This window comes from Vombatus ursinus, unplaced genomic scaffold, assembly GCF_900497805.2.
Source record: "Vombatus ursinus unplaced genomic scaffold, bare-nosed wombat genome assembly UNPS02014798.1, whole genome shotgun sequence".
Taxonomy (NCBI): Eukaryota; Metazoa; Chordata; class Mammalia; order Diprotodontia; family Vombatidae; genus Vombatus; species Vombatus ursinus.
This window is the reverse complement of record NW_020954576.1, coordinates 53518631-53544593: the sequence shown is the minus strand read 5'-3', so window position 1 is coordinate 53544593 and position 25963 is coordinate 53518631. Positions and strand designations below refer to the sequence as shown.

At 44.1% G+C, this 25963-nt stretch overlaps 1 long non-coding RNA gene across 1 annotated transcript; it reads right to left on the bottom strand.

Annotated features, from left to right (window-relative positions):
* Positions 1–2186: 2186 nt before the first annotated feature.
* LOC114049561 lies at positions 2187–24323 on the bottom strand. The gene is made up of 3 exons (XR_003569875.1): positions 24194–24323; positions 16469–16566; positions 2187–2513 (listed from the first exon to the last, which is right to left on the bottom strand). It is a non-coding gene; the product is annotated as an uncharacterized LOC114049561 (long non-coding RNA).
* Positions 24324–25963: the final 1640 nt, after the last annotated feature.

Genomic DNA, 25963 nt, shown 5'->3' with positions numbered 1-25963 from the left:
TCCCCCCCCTTTGTGACAGCTGCTGCATCCTGGGTATTCTGGATCTGGGATTGGAATGAGACCTCAAGAAATTAGATGATTTATCCAGGGTCATACAAGATAGTTGGGATTTGGACCTAGATTTTTTTTGGCACGAAATAGAGCACTCACCCTATTCCACTGCCCTTGTCACAAGACCTGGGTTCCAATCACACAGACTTTGTTCTGTGACTTTAGACAAGTCAGTTAGCCTGTTTCCTCCTCTGTAAAAGATGAGGGTTTGGATTAGATGGTCTCTAAGTTCCTTTCCCAATATTTAGAGCTCCTTCTATCTGCTAGACCCCTACCACACCGCACACACTGGCTGAAGATTGATGCTCGCTGAACAAAGGGTATGTGTTGCCGATGACAGACGGTCAGGCCAGCCTGCAGCGTTAGGATTCCGGCACATTTACACTCTGGCCAGACACTGCCCAGCCTGCCTGCCCTCCCTTCTTAATTAGCACCCCCCTGGCCCTGCTTGACTCTCTGAAGTCAAAACTCCTTGGCTCCCTGGGGCTTTGTGCCTGTTGCTTACCCCCACCCCTTCTCCACACATCCCAACCACAAATCTGGAGCTGTAGAATTGGGAATTAGGTCCTGGCTAGGAGAGCTTGGATTGTGTTCTAAATTCAGTCTCCAAACGCACCCCCAAAAAGAGTGGGGGAGGGAAGGGGACAGCTGAGGATTCCCCCTCTCAGGCAGAACTTGGTGATCTGGTGCACCTCCATAGCCATCCCCCCCACCTCTTTATGGTTAGCTAGGAGGAAGGACTTCTTAAAGGGTAAACGGAGGTCCCTAGGAAATACAAGCAGTTTAAGATCATTATCATCTTTATTATTATTATTATTATTATTATTATTATTATCATAGGATCTCCGAGCACCTTTTCCTTGGCGTGGGAGGATTTCTGGGCCTTTTTCTGGAAGGAGCTGGGAAAGTAAATGGAATATGTGGTAGGTATTATTATGAGGCAGTTAATGAAAGTGTTATCCTCATTTTAAGGAAATTCTCCCTCAGAGGGGTTAAATAGTAGCTAACATTTACATAGCTCTTTAAGGTTTGTAAAACCCTTTACACATATTATCTCTTTTGATTCTCACCACAGCCTTGTGAAGTAGATGCTATTATTATCCCCATTTTATAGAGGAGGAAACAGAATAAAGGAGGTGAAATGCCTGTTGAGGGTGAGAGAGTCAGGTCTTCTGGTAGCCAAACCAGTTTTCTTTGAACTCCAACAGTATATGTACAGTTTCAGAAGCCCTTCTGTAACCCCATGCCTCTTTGTTACCCCTTCCTCCTTTTCATGCCAGTCCCCTCTTTCAAAGTGTCCAGGTGAGATTTCTCTCATTTTCCTGTTGCTGGTAAGTCAGACCCGTAATCTAACCCCCATCCCTTTTGCTGAAGAGTCAGACAACACCCTCTCTGACTTCATGGAGGTAGGAAGAGAGAGAGGGAAACATGTTGATACTTCAGTGGGGGAGATGTAGGTGAGATTTCAGGAAAGATGTCCTGGTCACGAGGGATGAGATGACTTAGTTTGTGTGGGATTCCCCTGTCTCTATAGGATCTTTCACCCCAGGAGAGTTTTCCCTATGTGGATTAGGTAAGAGGTATTTCCATAGGGAGGCAGAGGGCTGGTGTCGATAATCTTTGAAACAGGAGGCCTGTATCCATACCTCCTTTCCCATCCTTTTTCTCCCTAGGAATGGTGTCTAATGCCTTATGGATTCTCAAGGCTTGGATTCTCCTGGAAAAGGAGAAGGAATTTTCTTGGCAACCTTGATATGTGGGACCTAAGGAGGTAGGATGATGTGAAATCTAATACCATCTGGTGCTGTTATGACTAAGTCCCTCTAATGTCTAATATCCATGCCTCCTACAATAGATTCAGTTCCTTCCACTGGCACCTTCATAGAAAAGTAACTCAATATGCACCCCATGCACCTTCCTCTTTAGAACCAGGGATGTTCCTCATTTGGCCAAGACTTTTCTTTTCCAGGCGGGGTCCTTAGCCCCTCCTTCCTCCTTCCTTCTCTCCTTACCCCCAGCTGAGTCTCTGGCCTATAAAGCCTTATTCCCCAAGGACTCTTTACCCCAACCATGATCCCAATATAAACCTCATCAGTCATCAGGATCTAAGAGCTTTTATTCAACACAGACTCAGTTCCTGCCCCCGTGGGGCTCCCAGGCTAGTAAAAATACACAGAGATGGGCAATGTGTAAAGTTCAAGTACTTTTATCCCAGACAGGAACTGGGTAATTCAAAAGTTGGTGCTCTAGGAATCCTGAAAATCTTCCTGGAGGAGGGCAGATGTCAGCTGATAGGATGACAGGAAGATCTCTTCTCTCTCTCTCTCTGGGGTAGAGTGGCTTCTGTTACCTGTCCTCCAGTCAGTCATGGAAGGCTGCTTAAGGGATGTGGAGGCCAATTGTGTTAAGGCTTCTCCCCACGTATGCCACTGGCTCCTTGCTCCTCAAGTCCTCTTTTTGGGCTGAAAGGGAGAAAAGAAACAGTTGAGAAAAGCACCATTTGCAAAGACAGAATTCAGCAAGGGAGATGGAGGGCAGAAAACAGGAAGAACTTCCTGGTAATTTGAGAGGGACCTAGCTTCTATGCCCGAGGCCTCTGGCCCACTTTCTCCTTGCCCACCAATTAGTCGATCATTAAACATTTATTAAGCACCAGCTATGTGCAAGACTCTGTGCAAAGCGCTGGGGATACAAAAAGAGGCAAAAGACTAATGACATATGATCATAGAATCATTGAGCTTCAGCAAAGGGAGAGATTTTAGAGAGACAGCGTGATGGGGAACAATGTCCATGGTCTCCCCCCACCCCAGTGAGAGGGGAGGATTGGATGGGAACCCCTCCTGCACAGAAGGAGCCTCCCAGGTTATGAAGAATGCCTTGGGAATGGCAACCTTAGATCTCAAGCATATGAGGGGATTAGATCTAAGGAAACAACTCTAATGAGGCGGGCAGAAGCTTAATTCCCTTCTTTTACAGCTCCCCTAACAAGGCTGGCTTAAACATGGAGCAGGAAGAGCCAGTACCTAGATAGGATTTTAGGGAATTTAAGCAGCTCCAACTACTGACCTTTACCCCACTTTCTATCTTAGACCTGCCCCGGGACTTTGACAATTTGCCAAGCGTTCCCACCAGGAACACAGTGATAATAATAAGGATGACTCATATGTGTATAGCCCTTTAAGGCTTTCTTTCTTCACCACAACCCAATGAGGTAGGCAGTATAAGTAGCATATGTATTAGTATACCCATTTTGTGGAGGAGGAAAATGAGGCAATAAGATTTTAAGTGATTTGCCCAAGGTCACACAGCTAGGAAGTTTCCAGGGTCTCAGAATCAGGTCTAGGGCTCTCTCTATGCTACATTATTGACTCTTTAAAGGGCCCACCTTCCTCATTTCCACAATGGATCCAAAGTGTTCCCTTGCTGGTGCTTTAGCCTTCCTATTGTCTAACCTGAGTCCTTCTTGACAAAGTCAGAAATCCTTGTTCCATGAGAATTGTAGGATTTAACAGCTAGAACCTCTCTGGCTCTTAGACTTCTTCTTAGACTCTTCTTTCTTCAAGACTCAGTTCAAATGATACCTCCTACATAAAGCCTTTCTTGATGTGCCTAGATGTTAGTGCCTATCCCTATCCCTATCCCAAAATTAATGTTGTAGATATTTATATATACACATACATTCATACATGCATGTTGTATTCCTGTCCCCCCTCAGTAAAATATAAGCTTCTTGAGGACAGGGACTGCTTCATTTTTGAGGCCACTGGGGGGGTACAGTGGACAGAAAGCTGGGCCTGGAGTCAGGAAGACCTGAGTTCAGATCCAGCTTCAGACACTTATTTGCTATGTGTCCTTAGGCAAGTTACTTAACCTTTGTTTGCCTCAGTTTCCTCAATAGTAAAATGGGAATAATAATAGTACCTACCTCCCAGGACTGGTGATGATCAACTGAAATAATATTTGTAAAAAGAACTTAGCATAGTATCTGTCACATAATAAGTTCTATATAAATGTTATTTATCATTATTATTATTCTGTAGTCTTCGTATCTCCATTGCCTGGAACAGTCACTGGCATACTTGTTACTGGATTGATTAATTTATCAATTCTTTATGACTTAAAGTGCTGTAGAAATGTGAGCTCTTCATTTGGGTAAACTTGGATTGGGAATTGTTAGGTGATTTGTTCAAGATCACTCAAGTGGTCAGTTTCCTCATCTGCAAAGTGAGGGGGGTTGTAAGATCCTTCAAATTATAGATCCTAAATGACTCAGTCTGTATTCAAACCCATGCCTTTGGACTTTAAATCACACATTCTTTCTATACCATCACACTGCCTCTGTCCAGCCTCTCCTCCCCATTCACAGCATCCATTCTGTGTTCCCATCCGGGCTTTCCCTGCTCCCAATTTGTCTCTCCTTCTGCAATAGGTCAGCAGAGTAAGGAGAAGTGAGGGCAAAGGTGGTGGTCATAGTGATGGGGGGGAGGGGGGAATTTCTGCCTTAGTTCGACCAGAACCCTCCAACATGAACCTAAACCAAATAACAGGACTGCAGAGAAATCAGGCATCAGAGGAGTCCTCTACTAAAAAATTTCAGACCTCAACACTAAGGTTCCCCAATTTCCACTTCTCCAAGTCCAGGAAGGAAATTGGGGAGTTTTGACATTTGCACAAACCCTATATGTCCTTAAATCCCTCCCTTGGCCTCTCTCTGTCCCCAGTGGGAACATATCTGAATGAGTTTAGAGGTGGAGGCCCCTCTCTTATCCCCTCTCCCATGGCTGGGGTGGGGTGAGGAGGGACAAGTCCAGATGGACTTGTTTCTGCCGGTTACCACTCCCTCCCTCCCCCCCACCCCAGCCATACATAGTGAGGATCTCCTAGCAACCATACAGTAGCAGGGGGCTGGGAAGGGGAAAGGGAGTCAGGAATATGGGGAAAGAGGAACAATGATATCATAAATTATCCCCCTGTCCTTGGGCAGCAGGGGAGGGCCGAGGAGCAGGTTTCTTTCTCTCTTCCCTCCTCCCAGCTTTCATTCTGTACAAGTTCTGAGAGGGCTTAGGGAAAATTACTCTTCCCACCACCGGACCTATGAGAGCCTGCTGGGGTCATTGCAGTCCCACTTAGCTTACCTGACCGACTAAAATGAGGTGCCCTTGCTATGTCCTAGAGACATGGTCAGGTAGAGCAGAAAGAGATTTGAATCCCGATTATGCTACTTTCTAGCTGTGTGATCTTGGGCAAATCCCTTTCTTTCCCTAAGCCTCTAATTCTTAATCTGTAAATTGAGGGAAATTCAAATTATAGATGAGATCATCTCAAAGGCATCTTTCAACCTCAAAATACTATGATCTGATGACGTTTCATAAGGACTTTCTGTGGGAAATGGAGAAATCCTTGCTGACACCTGCCCTTCATTTATTAAGATGGAAAGTGGTGATCTCCTACTTCCTCAGGACCTGCTTCCTTTCCCAGACAAAGTCATTGGATGGTCCTGTTCTCTGACTAGAGTCAGAGAACTTTAAATGGTACCTTCTCCTCCCAACAGCTCCTAAGGAGAACTTGAGGCAGAGAGAAGTAGACGACTCAGTACTCATGTGACCTAAAGCCCAGGCTCCAGACTTCCACAACAGAGCAGAGGAAGCCTGCTTCAAGGATGGAGCTGGATTGATGGGGTGTGGGATATACTCTACCTCTTTCTCTTGCTTGGTAAAACCAAGATCCAAAAAACTCAGTGCAATAGAAGGGTTTGGGGCTATATTCTTATTGTGGCATTGAATAATGTCATGAAATCAACTGGCTCATGGAAGGCAAATTCTGCATGGATGCAGGCAGGGGGATAGAATATTTCCTCAAGTTTCTGAAGCAAAATGGTTGATCCTGAGTTCATTAGAACTGAATATACCTATAAATGCATGTATATTTAAAAGTAATAAGTTCAGTGATTACTAAACAGTACAATAAGTAGCAATACTGACAGCTGTTAAATATTTATACTATATAAATGTTACATATACACACATATATACATATATATATGAATGTTGTATAATATTAATATTATTGATGTTACACGAGAATGGCACAGAGGATGGATTCCCAGGTGTCTTGTCTCCCAGCCTACAGGAACCCCATGGGAAGGTCCAGGCAAAGACAGAGCCAAGTACAAGATGGCGGCCAGTCACCATAGCAACAATTCAAGAAGGGGACTGGTTGGTTAAAGAGAGTGGGGGGCAGCACAGGGGAGCCAGCTGGTCCCAGATGGACAAAGCCAAGCAGATGGCAGCCCCGCCCGGGTGAATCCCATGCGCCCTGTGCCCACATCTCTCCTTCCATATGCCAGTCCTAGCCTAGCCCTCCCCCACTAGGCTCAGATGCTCCATTGCTATCTATATGGTATGATGCCAAACCCTTCCCCCCTCTCAATTCTGGCTCTTGAAACCACATGACATGGGGTTCCTGTTTAGAGACAAAAGACCATCCATATCCAACTCCCTTAGCCCAGGGTGCAGAAGGGATATGAATAGATTTGAATTCAGTTCAATTCCTAAATGAGCCACACACTCATCTCCTCAGAGTCACAAAATGGCCTCCTGGGCCTACAAGACATGATTCTGAGGTGCCATCTTGGATCTCTTCAAGATGGAGGCTTAATCTGTTTCCTTTCTTCTATTGCTTCCCCTTCCCCTGCTCTCTCCCCACCCCAATAGGCTTTAGATTCCTCTGAGAGTACTGAGATGAAGGACTTGCAGGAAAGGAGAAAATCTGCCCAGATGGGACCGGGGTAGGAAAAAAGGCTGGAGAGAAATACCCCACTGCTGTATTCTAATATTCTTGGCCAACTTCCCAACTACCACCACCACCACTACTAATCATTATCCATCTTAATATAAGGGAAGATGAAAAGAATTGGACTAATGAGCTCCGGAGAAGATTGGGAGTGGGGCAGGGAAAGGAGGAAGTAGAGTAGGAAAGACCAGAATGGACGAAGGGCTGGTGAATAACTTCTTGATTTCCTTTGCGTGAACAGCTGAAACCCTATCTCTTCCATGGTCTTCATCCAGCTCCTGTCTCTATCCCTCTAGATGCTAGAAGCAAATCTCTCACATACTGTTTTGATCCTGCTGCTTAGCTACTCAACAACTCCCCAAATGGCTGTAGCCAACCCATCTACCACCCTGTCCTTCCACCAGCCTAGAAGCTCCCTGAGAGTGGCGATTGAATCTCAGTCATCTGACCAGGGATTCCCAAAGGGTAGGGATCCCATCTTTTCCTTCCAGAGTCCCAACTCTTTCCATCACACAGGATAGGATCCTGTCCACAGAAGTTACTTAGAACAAATAGTAAGCCAATGGATTAACTTTCTCTTCACAGATGCCTTGTCTTAGTCAAGACCTCCACTGCCTGGTCTGCACACTCACTGCACTTTTTTCTATTCCTGATCCTTTATACACACTCCTCGCACCTTCCTTCTCTTCTCTGCCAAACCATGGCCCTCATGTGGTCTTGCTCCACGTGGCCCTCCTATAATTAGGATTATATCTGGTCCCGGTTTTGCTTCTGTGAATCTCTGTCACCCACCAGTACAAGTCACAGTACCTTGTACAGGGCACTAGATACAAAGGGAAAAAAGAAACCCACTCTCAGGAGAACATAGACACAAGGACTGGGTAAAGGGGGTGGCTCAGCAAACTTCACCAAATCACTAGCCCTTTCCTTTCTGAGCCTTGGTTTCCTTATTTGTAGATGAGATTAGAAGGGAATAAGAATTTATAGAACACCTACTATGTGCTAGGCACTATGCTAAGTGCTTTACAATTATTATCTCATTTGATCCTCACTATAACTCTGCAAGGTAGATGCTATTATGATCCACATTTTATAATTGAGGAAACTGAGGCAGACAGAGGTTAAGTGACTTGCCCAGGGTCACACAGTTAATAAATATCTGAGGCTTGATTTGAACTGGGGACTTCCGGACTCCAGGCCATCACTCTATTCACAGAGCCACAAGCGGCCTCTATATCCAGATCTCTAAGATTCCTGGAAGCTCTGACATTCCTCTTCTGTGGCAGAATTCTAGGGCAGGGAAAGCACAAAGCTCACTAATGATTAAAGTCAGGGGGTCACAAAGGAAGAAATTGGAAGGTAGTAAGAGGTGGCACCAGTAACCTCTATCAGCTGGGACCAGATGAATCACAGAATGACAGTCTTTAGAGCTGGAAGAGATCTATCTTAGGAGATCACAATATCATAGATCTGGAAGACACCTCTCAGAGACCATCAAATCCAACCCTCTCATTTTACTGGTGAGGAAACTGAAGCCACATTATTTGCCCAAAGGCACATAGCTAGGAATTGTTGTGGTTGAGCTATTTTTCAGTGGTGTCCGACTCTTCATGACCCTATTTGGGGTTTTCTTGGCAGAGATACTGGAGTGGTTTTCCATTTCCTTCTTCAGCTCATTTTACAGTTGAGGAAACTGAGGCAAATAGGGTTAAGTGACCTGCCCAGGGTCACATGGCTAGTAAGTATTTGAGGCTAGATTTGAACTCAGATCTTCCTGACTCCAGGTCCTGTACTTTATCCACCAAGCCACCCAGCTGCCCATAGCTAGGAATTAGTGGTCAGGATTTGAACTCAGGTCCTCTGACTCCAAATCCAGGGCTCCTTCCACTCTACCATGCTTTCTCAGAGCAGACATTTCTTTCATCTCTCTTAACAGTTTCTGCCAAAACTTTCATCTAACAGAGTTAAGAGAGTAGCTCACATAGATAGGACAGAAGCAGAGAACAAGGAGGGAGGCCTAAGGAAGAATGGGGATGGGAACCATTATTTAAAAAATTCTGGTGACACAGTAGATAGAGCTCTGGCCTTGGAGTCAGGAAGACCTGAATTCAAATCTGGCCTCAGCCATTTGATACTTACTAGCTGTGTGACCCTGGGCAAGTCACTTAACCCCGATTGCCTCACCAAAAAAAAAAACAAAAAAAATTCCTCTGAGATTTCAACTTTTGGACTATTATGGATTTGTGGGGGCCTGTGCCTATAGGTCACCAACTCTCTTCTTTCCCCCTTTCTCTGCTCTTCCCCCAGGATTGTCCATTCAGATGGTCCCACCAACCAGAAAACTGGCCCTTGGACACATTTTCTCCCTTAGGGTCACTATGCAGGCTGTTCCCTGGACAATCTCCCTCCACTTCTTCCCAACTCTGTGCCATACTCTAGGAAGCCTGAAAGCCTTCCCTCACTCTCATTACCCCTTTATTCTCTGTCCCTTTTGCACTTACATATTACATTTGCACTGTATTTATGGAACTACACCGAATTTTCTTTTAGAAATGAAAGGCATCTGATTATTTAGTTCAATTCTCTTATTTTTCAGATGAAGAAATTGATACTCAGGCAACCTGCTAAAAGTCACACAGAAAGTTAGCAGCTAGAACTCAAACCCCTTGAAGGTTCTCTCCACTATACTATATATAGCTTCCTTTATCCTTATACGCAGGCTGATGTGTATTTGTTAACTTTCTCAGTACAAGATCTGATTCTCAGAGGTCCTGGGTTCAAGTCTCTACATTGCTACTTATTACTTGTATGACCCCAAATCAGTTAACCTCTCTGGTGCTCAATTTCTCTAGTTCTAAAAGAAAGGAATTGGGTTAAATGCTCTCTAAGGTCCCTTCCATCTCTAATTTGTTGTTGTTTAATTGTTTCAGTCATGTCTAACTCTTTGTGACCCCATTTAGGGTTTTCTTGGCAAAGATACTAAAGTGGTTTGCCATTTCCTTCCCCAGCTCATTTTACAGATGAAGAAACTGAGGCAAAAGAGTTAAATGACTTGCCCAGGGTCACACAGCTAGTAAGTTTCTGAGGCTGGATTTGAAATCAGGTCTTCTTGACTGCAAGCCCAGTGAGCCACCCAGTTGCCTCCCATCTCTAATTGTTCCCCTATTATATAACTATTCCTACTAACTATTAACTATTCCTAACTATTTCTATTCCCTGCAGACCTTCTGTCTACTTGAAGAAAAGGGAAGATTCAGCTGGAGTCAGAAACTGATTCCTGTTCTTAGCCCAGAGTGGCCTTAATCTTTTGTGGATAAGTCAGCTCTCATGAGGAACCTAAATGTAAGAGACCAAGGGGTTGAGAGGGAGGGGTGTGTGTGTGTGTGTGTGTGTGTGTGTGTGTGTGTGTGTGTGTGTAAGGATAACCTATCAATCCCTTCCTTCCTTTATTCATTCAATGAAAAAACTAAGCAGAGTGCTAGGCACTGTGAAGAGACATAGGTTCCTCTCTTAGTGAGGCTAAACACTTTTTACTGAACATACCTTGTGTTTTCCAGACTTCGAAATTTTGTTCAGCCATAATCTATGTCTGGAAAGTCCTCTACCCATATCTCTGCCTGGTGAAATCCTAGCCATCCTTCAAGGCTCAGTTCCCATGTCACCCTCTCCAGAAAGCCTTCCCTGATACACTCAGCCTGAAATGATTTTTTCCTTTCTCTAAACTCCCCTAGCATTATGTTTCTACCTCCATTGTGGTCCTTGTTACAACCTGTCAAATATGATAGCTATTTGTTCACCTTTTGTCTTCCCTACTGGACTATAAAGTCCTTGAGAATCGAGGCTGTCTTATTGATCTTTGTATCAGTGCCAATCATAGGACCTTGAATAAATAGCTCACATTTATAATGGACACTTAATAAGAGTATGTGTTTTTTGAATGAATCATAGAATCTTAAAGTTGGATGTGACCTTTAGAGACCCAGCCTTTACAGGTGATTAGTTAGTTAGTTAGGGTGACCAAACTAGATATCTGTCAAAAGTTCAGTAATAATAAAAGACAGCATCAGAGTGAATTTCAAATGAGAGAGAGAAAAAATGCTCTAAGCTCAGAGGATGTTCTCCACCTGGAAGAACCAAGGAAGACTTCATGAAGCAGTAGAACCATAAGGGACCTGAGAGATCCTCTGGTCATGGAATCATAGCTTGAGATTGGAGAGGGATGTCAAAAGTCATTCAATCCTGTCCTCTCATTATATAGGTAGGGCTCAGATAAAATGACTTGAACAAGGTCACATCAGGAGTAAGTAGCAGAGCCATAATTTGAACCCAGGTCTCCTGACTTTCAGGTCTGTTTCTCAAGGTGGGGCTTGAGCTCAGATTTGAAGAAAGGGTAGGACTCAGCTAGGTAAGTGGGATAGGCCTTCCCATTTCCATTTCCCATTCCACCTAGAATTTTTGGGTGAGTTAAGCGGGAAGTTGGGATGATCCCCACCAGTAGTTAGTATTCTCGCTCTGATCTTATATTTCTCTATCTACTTATTTGTGAATGTATTATATTTCCCCAGTAGAATATAAGTTCTTTGAGGCCAGGTACTTGTACTCAGTAAGTACTTAATAAATGCTGGTTGAACTGAATTGGACTGGGTAGACTGGTCTTTCTGGAACATAGGCTTCATAAGAAAGAAAATTGGAAATAAAGATTGGGGACAGACTATGGAGGACCTAGAATGCCACACTAAGGAATCTGAACTTAAATCTGTGATCCCTGAGCAGGAGAACGACCTGATGAAGGTGACACTTAGGGAAAATAACTCTGATAGTCTCTGTAAAATGATTGGTAGGGGAAGAGACTAGAGGCAAGGAGGTAAGTAGGGAAGTCATTATAATAGTTGAAGGGAGAAGTGATGAGGAAGGTTAGCATGATGAAAGTGATGGTAGAAAAGAAGGGATGGACACCAAAATATTTATGACAGTACTTTTTGAGGTAGCAAAGGCAAACAAAGTAGATGCTCATCTGTTGTAGCATAGCCAAGCAAATTGTGGTTTCCTGAGTATAATAGAGCATCACTTCTCCATAAGATGGCTATGAAGAGCTCAGAGAAGCATGAGAAGACATAAATTAAAGCAGCTTTTAGTCAGCAGAACTAGGAAAACAATATACAAGTGACCATAGTAAATGTAAATGGAATAGACAAAAGAAATGCAAAATGGAATGTTCTGTAGTTATAGTGATGAAGGTAGGTCCCAGAGAAGGATTGAGGAAATGTACCTGCTCCTTGTTTTTCAGAGGTAGAGGACCATAGATGTGAAATATCGCACACAAGGTGAGAGCTGATGTGAAGCTGATGTGATGGCTTTACTTAATTGCTTTTTTTTCTTCCTCTTCCTTTTAAAATCTTTGTTACAGGGGTGGTTCTCTGGGTGGGAGAGGGAAAGGGGATATATTTGGAATGAAACATGATATAAAGACAAAATGCGTCAATAATTTTTTTTTAAAAAAAGAGGAAATGGGATACAAAAGCAGTTCATGGGGCTTGGTAGCTGCTTAGAGTCCAAGGAAGAAAGAGGAAGTCAAGTCAATTGAGGTTTCAAGTCTGGATAACACATCAAATGGTTGTGGTATTGATATGGTAGGGGAAGTTAGGAAGGAAATCTGATTTCAAAGAAAGGCTAAAATACTATGTTGTGAACATATTGAACTGGAAATTCTAAATTGACATCTCTGTGGAGATAGCAGGTGGAGACGTAGGTCTGGTACTCAGGAGAGGTCATTAACATAGCGGTGGTTGTTGAAACCATAGAGGTTATTAAGGTTGCCAAAGGAGAGTGTACTGAGGCAAAAGAAGAGTATCAGGGACAGAGAGGCTTCAAGGGATAGAGACACTTAAGGGATGGCAGGGGAGAAGTGCCACAAAGGAGCCAGAGGATCAGTCAGAGAGGTAGGAGGAATCTCATGATAGGGCAACATCACTGAAAGCTTTCAGAAAAGAGAGAGTGGTGAATAGTATTAAAGTTGCAAATCAAGGATGAAGACTAGGAAAGGCACCTATATTTGGCAATTAGGAGGTTAGTAGTGACTTTAAAATGAGTAAGTTCAGCACAGTGGTAGGAGATTTCAGGGGGGTCCAAAAGTTGTGAGGAGATGGAGGCAGTGATGAGTAGACTGACTACTCATTGAAGAATTTTGGCAGTCACCCCACCTTGAGACTTCAGTCACCTTTGTCCTCACTTCTGCTTATCCCATACCCCTCACTATCCTTCCTAGACCATCCTCAGTTCACAATATGGGTATTCAATACCAGTTTCTCTCCTATTCAATTCAATTCCACATTTGTTAAGCACATCTTGTGCTTAACAAGACACAAGATCACCTGTGCCCATACCACGCTTCTACCATTCCTGTGTCATAGCTTCACATGGTCTGGATCACTGTCTTCCTGCTTCCTCACTTGTCTTTCCCAGCTTCATCTCTCCCTATCCTCCCAAAGATACTCTTGTCTTCCAGGAAGTCTTTTCTTGGGTCTATTCTTCCAAATCCCTCCTCAGTCATCCACACCTACAACACTGATGTATAGAGCTCTGACTGGCCAGATGGAATGCCCTAGCCTTTGTGTCTTTCTTACTGTGTTCTGGAATTGGGGAAAATGGAAAAAGGTATTCTGATTTCCCTATCAGATTGGAAACTCCCCTTGGTCCTCTTCTGTGGTTCTCTCCCCAGTATAAGATAGACCCTGACTACATGCTACATCCAGACCACATGCTACAATCAAACCACCAGCCCCTAGGGTATCCAAAGTTCTCTTAGCTATAAAGTAATGGTATTAAATGACCCAAATGTCTCATTAACTCTTGTAAGAGTGGACATTCAATGGTCTTGGCAATCAAATGCAGTGTGAAACAGTAGGTTTGTCTATCCCTTGCTTCGTCCAGATGGAGAATACTCTCAGTCTCTCTTCTCTAAGTCCTAGCTTCCCAGCCCCTCTCCTACCCCTCTCCTTGCTCCTGGAGTCTTTCTTCTTTTTCTCCCCATTTTCTTTTTATAATTCTTCAGTCAGAAGTATTGTCAAAAATTCCCTCACTTCAGGGTTTTCCAGAAGGTCCTTCTCATTGTCCTACCTGCATCCATTAGGTTGAAAACCAGAGCCTCCTTAGAGACCCACACCCACTCACAGTCGGCCATTTTATAGACACCAGCTGTCTAAGATGGTGGCCTTCTGCCTATGTCTTCTCTCCTATCTCCTTTCCTTCCCAAAAGACCTCTAGCCTACTATTCCTGCCCATTTCTTCCCCAGCTCTGCACCCATCAGGGTGGGAGGGCAACAGTGAAGCCAGGGCTACGGGGGGGGGGGGGACAAAAAGGGAGAACAAAGTCAGTCCCTTGGCATCTCTATTTGGTGTTTGTGTCCATCAGAGGGAGGGAGGGAAGAAAGACAGTAGTGTGAGTTGTTCTCCCTGCCTGCTCCCCCCTCAGCTTTTATAAAACAAAATCTCTCCCCTTTTTTCTCTTCGATACAACCCCCCCCCCTTTTCTGGCTCCCACTATGAGCCTCCTGGAATGCAAATGAGGTTCATTATGCAAATACATGCAAATCAGGCTTAACGAGCGGAAGGAGGGGGCAGAATGCCTAATGAGTGATGGCGGTGGGTGCAGATGGAGGGTGGGGAAATGGCCTCCTCTTCTCCTTTCCCACAGCTCCCCCCCTTTTTTAAAAATAAGGTGTCCACCATGTCTGGGGAATATGAAGTTTAGGCCTCAGCCCCTCAGTGGAGAAGGCCCCAGGGGTCTGTACTTGGGGCTAAGTGCTGAGGATGGGGAGCTGTTCACACAGAGAAGGGGTTTGGAATGGCATAAGGCCTTTCCTCTAAGGTTAAGCATCTGTGTGAATAGGGGACTGAATAGGGGAACGTGGTCAGGGAGGCATACAACCTCTTGATTTTATTGGAGAGTGCAGTTTATGTATGATCATATCTCATATATCAGGAAATATGGTAGCTAGAAGCTCTTGATTTCCATTGGAGGATTCTAGTCAGGCCCAATTCTCCCGTGGGATGGAATGGTGTGTGAGGGGGGTGGGAGTTTTCTCTCTTTGTGTATGGGAGGGCTGCCATGGCAATAGGGCATGGAATGCCCAGCTCCTTATTCCCCCAGAGGACATGGGCATGGAGTTCCGGGGGAGGAGGGAATGCCACCCCACCACCTGGCACTGCCAGCCGGAGACGGCTGCGTCAAATCCTGGAGAGAATGGTCCTTTGTTTCTTGGCTTGAGGTGGAAGGGGGAGGGAGGTCAGGCAGGCCCAGGCACACACAGAGGCCTCCCCTCGGCTCTATTCCAGCCTGGGTGACCCCCTCCACCCCCACCCTGGCATCCTTTGCTCATCAGAAAATCCATTGGAACCTCCCTGGCAGTCCCCCTGCCTCCAAGCTCTGCCATGTCACAATATTGTTCTCCTTGGGAAGAGGAAACTCTTAGAAACTCCATGGGAAAAAGATTCTGCGGTTCCCCTGCCCTGTTCTCCACTCTTAGAAAGTTTCACCTCCATCTTTCCCATTGTAATGATCATCAAATTCTGATTTTTTACTTCTGTCATGGAAAAAAATAGTTCTAGATATTGATATTGTAAGCTTTGTGGGAGCAGGGTCTCTGTCATATCCATCTTTGCATACTCAGTGCCTTACTCCTTGACTAGCTACACTTAATACATATTTGTGAATTGAATTAAAATATTCTCTCTCTCTCTCTCTCTCTCTCTCTCTCTCTCTCTCTCTCTCTCTCTCTCTCTCTCTCTCCCTCTCTCTCACTCACACACACACACACACACACACACACAGAGTCCCCTTTGAAAAGGTGTGTGTGTGGGCCCTTTGAAAGGTCTACTTGTCTGGGGCAAGACTGCCTTCCCATATCCCAATGCCAGAGGGAACTACTGAATTGATTGGTTCCCAAGAAAGGAGATCACCCCAAAGGGGTGCTCTACAGTGTAGAGCAGAGGAAAATCTCTGCTCTATGTTGGGAATCCTGGGTTCTAGTAATGGCTATAATGCTAATCTACTGTGTGGCCTTTGTCAAATCACGTCCATTCTCTAAGTGTCGGTTATTTCACCTCTAGAATGAAGGAGTGGACTAAATGATATCTAAAGTCACTTATGTCCCTAAAAATCTATGATCCCAGAGTCTCACACTCCTGGAAAAAAAAAGCTTCCCCAATATAACCCCATTAACTCATTTTTTTTTTTCATTCTAAGTCCTACTTCGTACACTTCCCTTACATGGGACCTGGTTCTCTAGCACTAAGAATGACAACACCCCCTAAACCTTATTTGCATAGAATTGTAGAATCACAAAATCTCAAAACTGACTTTAATTGAGAGACCAAGTTGAACACCTAAGTACTTGAGCAAGAATCCTCTCTTACCCTGGAAGGGGAGATAGAACATCCTATTTGTAGTCTCAACGACTTAGATCTTTAAAACCCCTTCCAAGGCTAAAATGTCCAAGAGAAATCAACATTGGCTACAAAATACTTTTCTCAGATCCAGAAATTTAAGGTTTTGACCTTTGATTAAATAGAGACATTATCCTCCCACCCTTGCTCTCCCCATCAACTCCACAGTCCATGGACTCACCAGCCCAGTGCTGTCCAAAGTGCTGAATCCTGATCCAGAGATTGTGCAGCAGAATGAAGAGAAGGAAGAGGAATGCCAAGGCTAAATCAAGTAGGAAGCTAGAGAGAGGGAAAGAACAAAGGTATTTGTAACAGGCAAGGGCTGAGGGAAAGGAGACAAGTAATTCTCCATGTTTTCTCTCTAACATTGACCTAGTTAGTAGGGAGACAGGACCACAAGCTTCCCCTCCCAATATAAATAATCACCATTCCAATTTGCCCATGGGTCCCTGTTCACTCCCTATTGGTAGTTTTATTTTTGGCTCTATTTTAAGATGAGGAGGGAAGAGAATCTCCTTGATTGATCAGGAAGACAGCTTCTTCCTTCGGGAAGCTCCAAGTTTAATGAGGGAAACACAGTACTTGCCCTCTCCAGTCTGCTGAGGAAAACAGGACATATAACCACTACTACTACTTCCAGAAAACAGATCTCTAAAGTCCCTTCTAGTTTTAAATTTTATGGCTACAAACAAAATTGAATAATGGACATGAGATAGAGGCAGGTAGACAAACACAGAGAAAGGAAAAAAAAAGAACGAAGAAAATTCACCCTGATGGAACTAGAGCCATAAAGTACTAGGGTAACTGGGGCTGTGAATCCTTCCTGGAGGAACTGAGGGATTTTATGGACCAGGTTTTGGAAGGGAGGATAGGTATTGAAGAGTGTCTCAAGGAAAGTAATTTTCCTGGATGAAGATTTGAAGCTAAGAAAATATGAGAGTGGACAGAGGATAACTACAAGTTTGTCATCCTATAGCAGAGTCTAAAGGGGGGGGCGTAAAATGAAATCATATCATGAGGAAGTAAAACAATAAAAACTGAGGTACCCAAGCTCTGTCTCTCCCTCACTTTTAAACTTCTCCCTAAATAGGATCTGTTCAGATAGCCTGATCCAGATCTGTGGATCATCCAAGGTGGAAGACTGCATTCTCTGTGGGTCATAACCAGTAGGTTGTGAGCACTTGCTCCATCAGCAGCAATAAAATTGGGCCGTCTTCCCATGTAGGTCCCTAGCAGGAAGGCAAGGGAATGGGTGCAATGACCCTGCTGGGGCTCAGCAACAGCCTTCACCCCTAGAGGTTCCTAAAGGAAGGTAAATACAGTAGTGACAATGATCCCTTTCAGAGTGTCCAGACTGGAGTCCTTCAGCCCAATTAGCAAACACAGCAAACACATCGATTCAGCTGCCTTCAGCTGCTGTCATAACAAACCCAAAGCCGTCTTAATAGTGGGGATTAGGACTGGGGGAGGAGGGGAAGGGGACATTCTGAGGCCTAGGAGAGAGAGTGGAGTGGGAGCCCCCTCTCTTCCTTCATACCCTCTTCTTACATAGCCTTCCCTTGTTCCATTAATTTCAAAGCACTAAGAATGACAATTTTTAAAGAATTATCTCCCTTCAGCCAATAATCTCAAAGCACTCATCCAACTTGAATTCATTCATCCCTTGGGGTGGTTAGCTTTGGCAGGAAGTAGACTTGTCAAAAGTCAGTGTCATAAAACATTAGGTATGAAAGGGAGCCTTACAGGATCATCTAATCCAATTCTTTCATTTTACAGATAGATGAGAATGAATTCGAGAGGGGAAGTGACTTACCTAAGGTTATACAGCTGGTTAGCCATTCTATCCATTCCCCTGCTTCTAGGTATAAATCTTTTGAATCAGCAAGTATTGGAATGAATCAAATGGTAAAAAAGAACAATTCATCCCCATGGTAATGGGGATGGAGATGGAAACATGAATACCCAGAGTTCCAGTGCTCAGAGCCTAGTAACAAGGGGAAGTAAAATGGAAGGGATCCAAGACATACTTCAGGAAAGATGCTTTGACAGAGAGGGGTGCTGACAGAGTTTCAACACCAAGAATCTGGACTTAGAATCAAAAGAGGAGGGTTCGAGTCTGAGCTCTGACACTAGCAGTGTGACTTATTTTTGTCTTTGACTTATTTATTTGCTTAGAGCAAATTAACTTTCTGGACTCCGGTTTTTTCTTTTGTAAAATGACCAAGATGCACTAGATAGTCTTCAAGATCACCTTTTAGCTCTGTCATCAGATTCTGAGTCTCATCCAGGGGTGGGAAGAAATGGTTAGGCAGTGGTAGAGCTAAGATAACTTCTCAAGGAATTTAGCGGTGGACAACAGTTCAATTGTTTATGATTAGGTCCTTAATTGTTTCTTTTATTAAATACACCACAAATTGGTTCTTCCACACAAAGAACCATATTTCTAAAAAATGCAGTGACTTAGAAGCAAAAATCTGGGACTTCCATTCACATACATCATATTTCAAAGAATTTCAGAGTTGTAAGTAACCTTAAAGGTTATCCAGTCTTAACCCTACCTGACCAGGGATATTCTCTACTACCCATAACTGCTGATAATACTTACTGTCTCTGCTGGAAGGTCTCCAGAGCTGGGGATCCCACTCTCTTCAGGCAGGTCATTTGATTTTTAGACAGGACTGATTGTTAGGAAGTTTTTCCTCACATGTAGCCTAAATCTGCCTGAGATTTATCCATTCAATCCACTCATTACTTATCTCTTCCCTAATTTACATGCTGCATTTTTCCATACACAAATTGAAGCTTTACGCAAATGGGGAGAGTGTCTGTTAATAGCAGAAAGTAATGGTAAATCCCAAGCACCCCCAATTCCTTTCTTCTAGCTAAAAGACATTCTTTTCTCCTGGTTCTTTCCTCCTCCCCATGGACTAATCCATTTCAGCTGAGGATGCTAGTCTTCTCTATCCTCTGCTGTTCCATTCTTGTGTTCTAAAGAACACTCCACTGAACTCTCAGGGCTGGTAAGGAACAATGAAGCATATTTATGCTACTAAGTGCTTTGAGATCTTTAGACTGGCACCAGGGAGGTGATGTGATTTTTCCAAGACAAAGGGATTAATATCTGGCATTTTGTATCCAATCTTCCACACTCTGCTATCTTCTATACTCAAAATGCATTCTCTTTCATTTTCTCCAGCCAACGCAAAGTCTTCTCCTCTCTGTATGTCTATCTCCCTCTCTGTGTTGGTTTTAAAAGCCTTTCCTGGTGTATAAGTCTGTGTGTGGGGAGGACACATAAAATTTTTTCCTCCCAGCCCCCAATTATTCATGGTGGAGTCAGCCATCAAAGGTGGTGATTTTAGATAAGAAATTCAGGTAATTGATGAAGAGAAAACTTTTCAAAGAAGATTAAATAGAAATGTTGTGGGTAATGTGAAATTGTGTTTAATACCATTAAAAATCTTAGAGGCTCAATTTTTTGTCCTCAAAGAGAAGATGCCACCCCCTGAATTTTTGAATGCTTATTTTACCTCACTCTCAGGAATACAGTTCAATAGCAAATAATATAAGACCTTTCTTTTAAAGAAAAACATACCTGCCTATACTTGCTTGAGGCTGCCTGGCAAGTCTATTTTAAGTAGAAGATATGGTCTTCCAGGTCTATAAGCATCCTACCATGGGGGCCCAGAATTGGTCAGAACTTGATAAGAGATTGAAATGAGAAAATGAAGGTGTTAACCTAGGGCTAGTATTTGGTGGTAGATGGGATAACTACTAGCTAGTCATTGTTGAGATTGAAGAACAGAATAGGAGAGAAGAAAGTGTAGTATGAGTAATTGAGATTCAACTGTATGAAGAACTTTCTGATTTGAAAGAGTGTAAAGCCAGCAGGGGTAACTAGAAGAGCAGAATCTTTTCCATGGTGCTTCTGTCTCCTTTACCTATCAGGCTGGGCTGAGGGAGGAGGTGTCTGAGAGATACCTGGCTCTACGTACTGCTTTGATCCTTGATCCCATGGAAAGTTTCCCATAAGGATCTCTGGCTCCAACTCAACTGGTTTAGTATAACCTGAACCTGATGGGAAACAGCAAATCCCTGGGAGGGATGGAGTCACACACACAGAGTATAATAATAACTCACATTTTAACATGATTTAAATAATTTAGAACATTTCAAAATGATTTTCTTAAAACAACCCTATAAGGTAAGTAGTATTGGTATTATTATAAACCCCATTTTATGGATAAAGAAACTAAGACTTAGTGATTTCCCATGATCACACAGCTAGTTAAGTGTCAAAGACAGAATTTCTCTCCAGGTACAGTATTCCTTCCATTACACCATGATGTCCCTTAATGATAGCACACCATCAAATAGTCACAAAGTTAACACACTATACAGTCACAGAAATAATATCACTATACATAGTATGCCATGAGCAGTTCCAAACTGAAATGGAAAGATCATTGAACGTGATGTCAGAAGAATCCAGTTAAACTGGGCAATTTACTTTGCTTGACTATGTATATTTATTACAAGGATTTTGTTTTTCTTTTTCAATGGTGGGGGGTATGAGAAATGGATTTTTGTTCATTGAAAAAAATAATTTAAAAAAAAGATAGTGGCCCAAGACTTTACTCTAACAGTTACTAGTTGTATAATTTGGGGCAAGAGTCTTCATCTCTTGATCTCTCTGTATTTCAGTTGTAGCATTTGTAAAATTGGGGTAATAAGACTGCTTGTGTTACCCACCTCACAGTGTTGTGAGAAGAATGTTTTATAAACCTCAAAGTGCTACATAGAAGTGAACTATTATAATTATTTCACATAACATACAGCCCACAATCACTCTCATCCCACCTCACACCACGTAGTACATCTCACACACAGTTTCCTACCAAAATCACACTCACACTGTCAATATGCAATAACAGTCATCTGGACCCTGATATTCAGGGTCATATTCACCCCTTTCCCCACAGATAAACACATACAAGAGAGAAACAAACATATACTCTACTCCCTCAATTCTTTTATTCTGCCTTTCTAAGGTGATCCTCAATAGGTGTTTGAGGCTGGGGGTGAATTCCCAGACCCCCTACTACAGGGGTGGGGAACCTGTAGCCTCTAGGTTATATATGGCCTTCTAGGCCCTCAAGTGCAGCCCTTTGACTGAATTCAAACTTCACAGAACAAATCCCCTTAATGAAAGGATTTGTTCTATAAAACTTGACTCAGTCGAAAGGCCACACCTGAGGACCTAGAAAGCCACATGTGGCCTGGAGGCCGAAGGTTCCTCACCACTGCCCTATTCCTTTCCTCAGTGCCTCAGGGCCTTCACAATCCCAGACTTTTGTTGTCTTCCTGAGAACAGGGCCTGTCCAGGGATGATGAGAGAATATATAACCTAAAGAGGGAACTAAGGATTCACAGCAACAACCTAGGTCCTATAAACTTCATTACTTAAGTATCTGTGATTTCATCCATGAGGAAATGATTCTTTATCAACTCAGGGTTGTCCCTTCTAAACCTTAGTAGATGGTGAGTCGCTTTACTTCTCTGCACCTCAGTTTCCTCATCTGTAAATTGAGAGGTTGATCTAGATGGTCTCTGAGATTCCTTCCCAGCTCCAAATCTATGATCTTACAGTTTTTGAGAATTTCTGTGACTGAAAAAAATGCTTCACTCCATGGCCAACCTTGTGATGAACCTCTCAGAACTTAGCAGGCTGGTCCTTGAGAAAATAGACATCTCTATTTATCTATCTCCCAGCTTTAGAGCCATGATCCTATGATGCTATCTATCATAGTAATAAAAATTTACCACTGCTGAGCTGAGTCTGAGCAGATTCCAAAGATATATTTATAGCCAGACATGTAGCAAGGTCAAAAGATCTCAAATAAAAAAATAACCCTTCTTTCTTGGTGCCCCTTTGTCAAATGCCTTCAACTCACCATCTCTGGCATCCTTTAACCTCCTGATGTCCAAACTTGCAATTGCTCTAGTCACCTCTCTTTTACTCCTTCTTCTCTTGTCTGTAACCCTAGTTTCCATTTATTGCCAATGACCTCCCCTCACCTAATCTCCAGTCTGGTAACTTTCTCTGACCTCTCACATCTTCTCTTGCTTTAGTCCTTCCCTCCTTCCAAACCCTGTTCCATGCTCCCCTCCTTCAAGAAACCTGACAAGGCTGCAGCAGGATGAAGGTTAGATAGCATTAAAGACTTCCCAAAAAAGGAGACCCTAGAGCACAGGAGTAAATGATATGAGATAAATGGAGGCCCTGCTGAACTCCATCTAGATGGAAAAAGAAAAGACTGGGTTGCAGGTGGCAGAATGGAAATTAGATGTCAGGAAGGACTTCCCAAATGAACAGAAAAGTGCAGAATATCAGAAAGCCAAGAGACCTTTGGTGATTTAATGATTCACATTTCCTGGGGCCCCCACTACCAAATTTATTTCTCACACTTCTCGCTATAATAGAAAATCAGTTGGTTACGAAATAAATCTGTGCCCTATGGTTCCAAGTGAGCCACAGAATCAACTGGGAACCTGGTTAATTTCTCTAAAGTCTCCAGTTTCCTTGGCAAGTATAACTACAACTTTGGTTAATTAATTCATATTTATCTTTAAGCCTTTCTTCTCCCCCTGTATCCATTTGATTTTTATCTAGATGTGACTTCAAAGAAGGAATGGGAGGGTGGATTTTAGATCAGTCAGTTCGGTCCACAAACTCCTGGTGTTTTGATAGCAGATTTCAGGCCACAGTCTGGACAGTGTTTTTGAGATATTGACTTGGGAAAAGGCTGGGGACCTGAGATGGAGAAGGAGCACAGTTCCCATTCTCCCATAGACCTGCCTCCAGGAGACACCACAAAACAAAAGGAAATGTGATGTAATGGAAAGAACACTGAACTTGAAATCAGAAGTCTTGGGTTTGACCTAGCCCTGCCACTAACTAGCTTTGTGATCTTGGGCAAGACACTTCGTCTCTCTAAACCTCAGTTTCCTTATTTGTAAAATGAGAAGGTTGGATGAGATGATTTCTAAGATTCCTTCCAGCCTCCACAAACCTATATATCTTCTTTGACCATTCATCCACCTTGCTGGAAGACTGAGGGGGAAAAAAACAACTTCAGATATTCAATGACCCTCCCTCGATTAACCATCCACCAATCATTCTCCCTTTTTGCATTCACTCTTTCACAGAGTGGATGTCTACCTAGCTAAGGAACAAAGCAAAGACTATTTTCCCTCCCAATCCTATTGAAGTACATCTTGACCTCACTGGGTCCCCATTTCTGTCTTTTCAGGAGCCTGAGTTGTTTGGAATTTGGGGGACATTATTTGGAGCCCCAGTTCTGGGAAGCCTGCCACTTTGGGGACAACAACTAGAGCTAGGAAATAGCAGCCTGGAGGTAGAAAAGGGCTGACCTCAAAAACTGCTGTTTGAATAAAGTAAACCCTTACTGGGATCTCCTTGGGATTATAAGAATGGAGATTTAGACTGTCAGAGCTGGAAATACCTTAGAATAAATACCTTTAGAATGCTACAACAGGAAGAGAAACAGAATCTCTATTCTAGTGTTCTCATTTTACAGTTGAGGACATTGAGGCCCAGGGTGGGGAAATAATTTTCCTGAGCCCACACAGCTATCTGTATAGCCAGAGATGAAAACCTTGACTCCTGACTCCCAGGCCAGGGCTCTTTTCAATACATCAATGAAGATATTTTCTCATCTTCTCAGTGTGAAAAGAGCTTGCTGCAGTAGCAGCAGGGTCGAATGGGACAAACTACAGGAAGAAGGGAGGTTGACCAGAATGGCTCTTCCACAAGATACAGAGAGAGTCAAAATTCTGGAAGACTGTAGAGACAAGGGTGACAAGGAGAGGGAATAACTCCTACCTTGGAGATGGGGAGGGGGGGGACTGGGTGGCTGCCATCTCGGAAGTCCCACTAGAAGCAAGACGTCTTTTCCTCCTCTTCTTTTCCTTCTGATTTTCCTTTTTCGTCTCTTGGCTCTTCCTTCGGCTTCCCTCCCCTCCGTCCCTTCCCTCCCCCCCCCCCGCATCAGCCCGGGGGCGCCTAGCTCCGGCCCGCCTTCCCTCAGGCTCGTGCTCCGCAGTGTATGGGGTTATTTTTACTTTCGGTTATCTAGCTTTATGAAGACTCGACACCACTCATACAGCTAGATAACCAAAGATAACAACCAACCCCGCCTCCCGGCTGCAGCCGCTGTCAACGCCACCGCCACCGCCACCTCCAAGCAGACCCCTGGGCTCCACCGCCACCACTACTTCCGGGCATTCTCCCGGTTCTGATGGTTCCCGGCCCTGAGTGGGTAGGTGGGGGGGGGGGGAATAGGAAGGGGGGGTGATAGGGGAACAAGAGATATGACAAAGCCCTACTCAGCTCTGCTCCATCTCGCAGCCCTCCGTCCACTCTCTCATCCCCAATCCCAGTTTCCTCTTCTGTAAAAATAATGGTTTGAACTGGAGGATCTCAAAGGCCCCTTTCAGCTCCTGAGCCTATGTTTCTATCTCAATCCCGAACCAGGAATGAACCTGGCGTGAAGAAGCGGGGAGCTCACGAGTGCTGGCTTGGAATTTCGATTTATCAGGCAGGCTGAATGAAGAAGGACTCACGACGGAGAGGTCCCCACTGTGCCGGCTCCTTCCTCTCCTTCTCCCCTGAAAAAAAGGGGTGGCCCTGGAAACCTGCACCTTTGCCTCGGTCAGAAGCGGAGACCAAGATTTCAGACCTAGTGAGGACCCAGTGTCGTACCATTGGCCCAATGAGGCGGGAATTCCGATTCTGAGTTGAGCCCTAAAGCCGAGGAGCAGCGAAGCCTGGAGGAGAGAATAAACACCAGGGATTGCTTACACCCGCTCCTCACACATGCAGAAGAATCAGAGGGAGATTGTGAATCCCAGCGAGGCAGAGGCAGTCCCGAGAGGTCAAAGAGTCGGGAATGGAAACGGGTATGGATATGATGATGACTGAGATGGTGGGGACAGGGCCGACACTGGAGATCCTGGGGTTAGGAATGATAGGGGTGGGGACGGGAATAAGGATAGTGGGGACGAGGATGAGAATGTTATCTGCCATAAGTCTTGCTTGTAGTAAGTCTATAATAAATATTTGTTTGTTTGAATGGCAACAGCAGGAATAACAATACAGTGCGGAAGAAGGAGTAGAAGGGAAATGGAGATGAAGACAGGGAAATAGTAATTATCGGAACCGGGATGATTGGGATGATGGAGATGGAGATGAGGTCGGGGAAGACAGGAATGGGCCGAAGGCCGAAAAGATCCCGCACTAAACTAAGAGGTGAGAGGCAGCTGCAGAAATCGTGGGGAATAAGGACCTCGCCTCCAGGGGAGCAAGAGAATCGGAAAGACGGAGGGTTTCATCTAGGTAACTGCAACCCCTCACTAAAAACACGTGTGGACAGTTGCGGGACACAAGGACCTAAATAAAGAGGAGTTGGATGGGATTGATAGTTTCGTGGATCAGAGGGCCGCCGGGGCCAGACAGGTTTCCCACCTCTGGCCTCCCTCCCCCAGTCTGTCCCCCGAGTCCACCCTGCGCCCGGAAAGATCACTTACTCTGTGCTCCCTCTCCTGTTGATGGCTTCTCTTCTGCAGCGTCCGGTTCTCCAACCCTCCTTCTCTA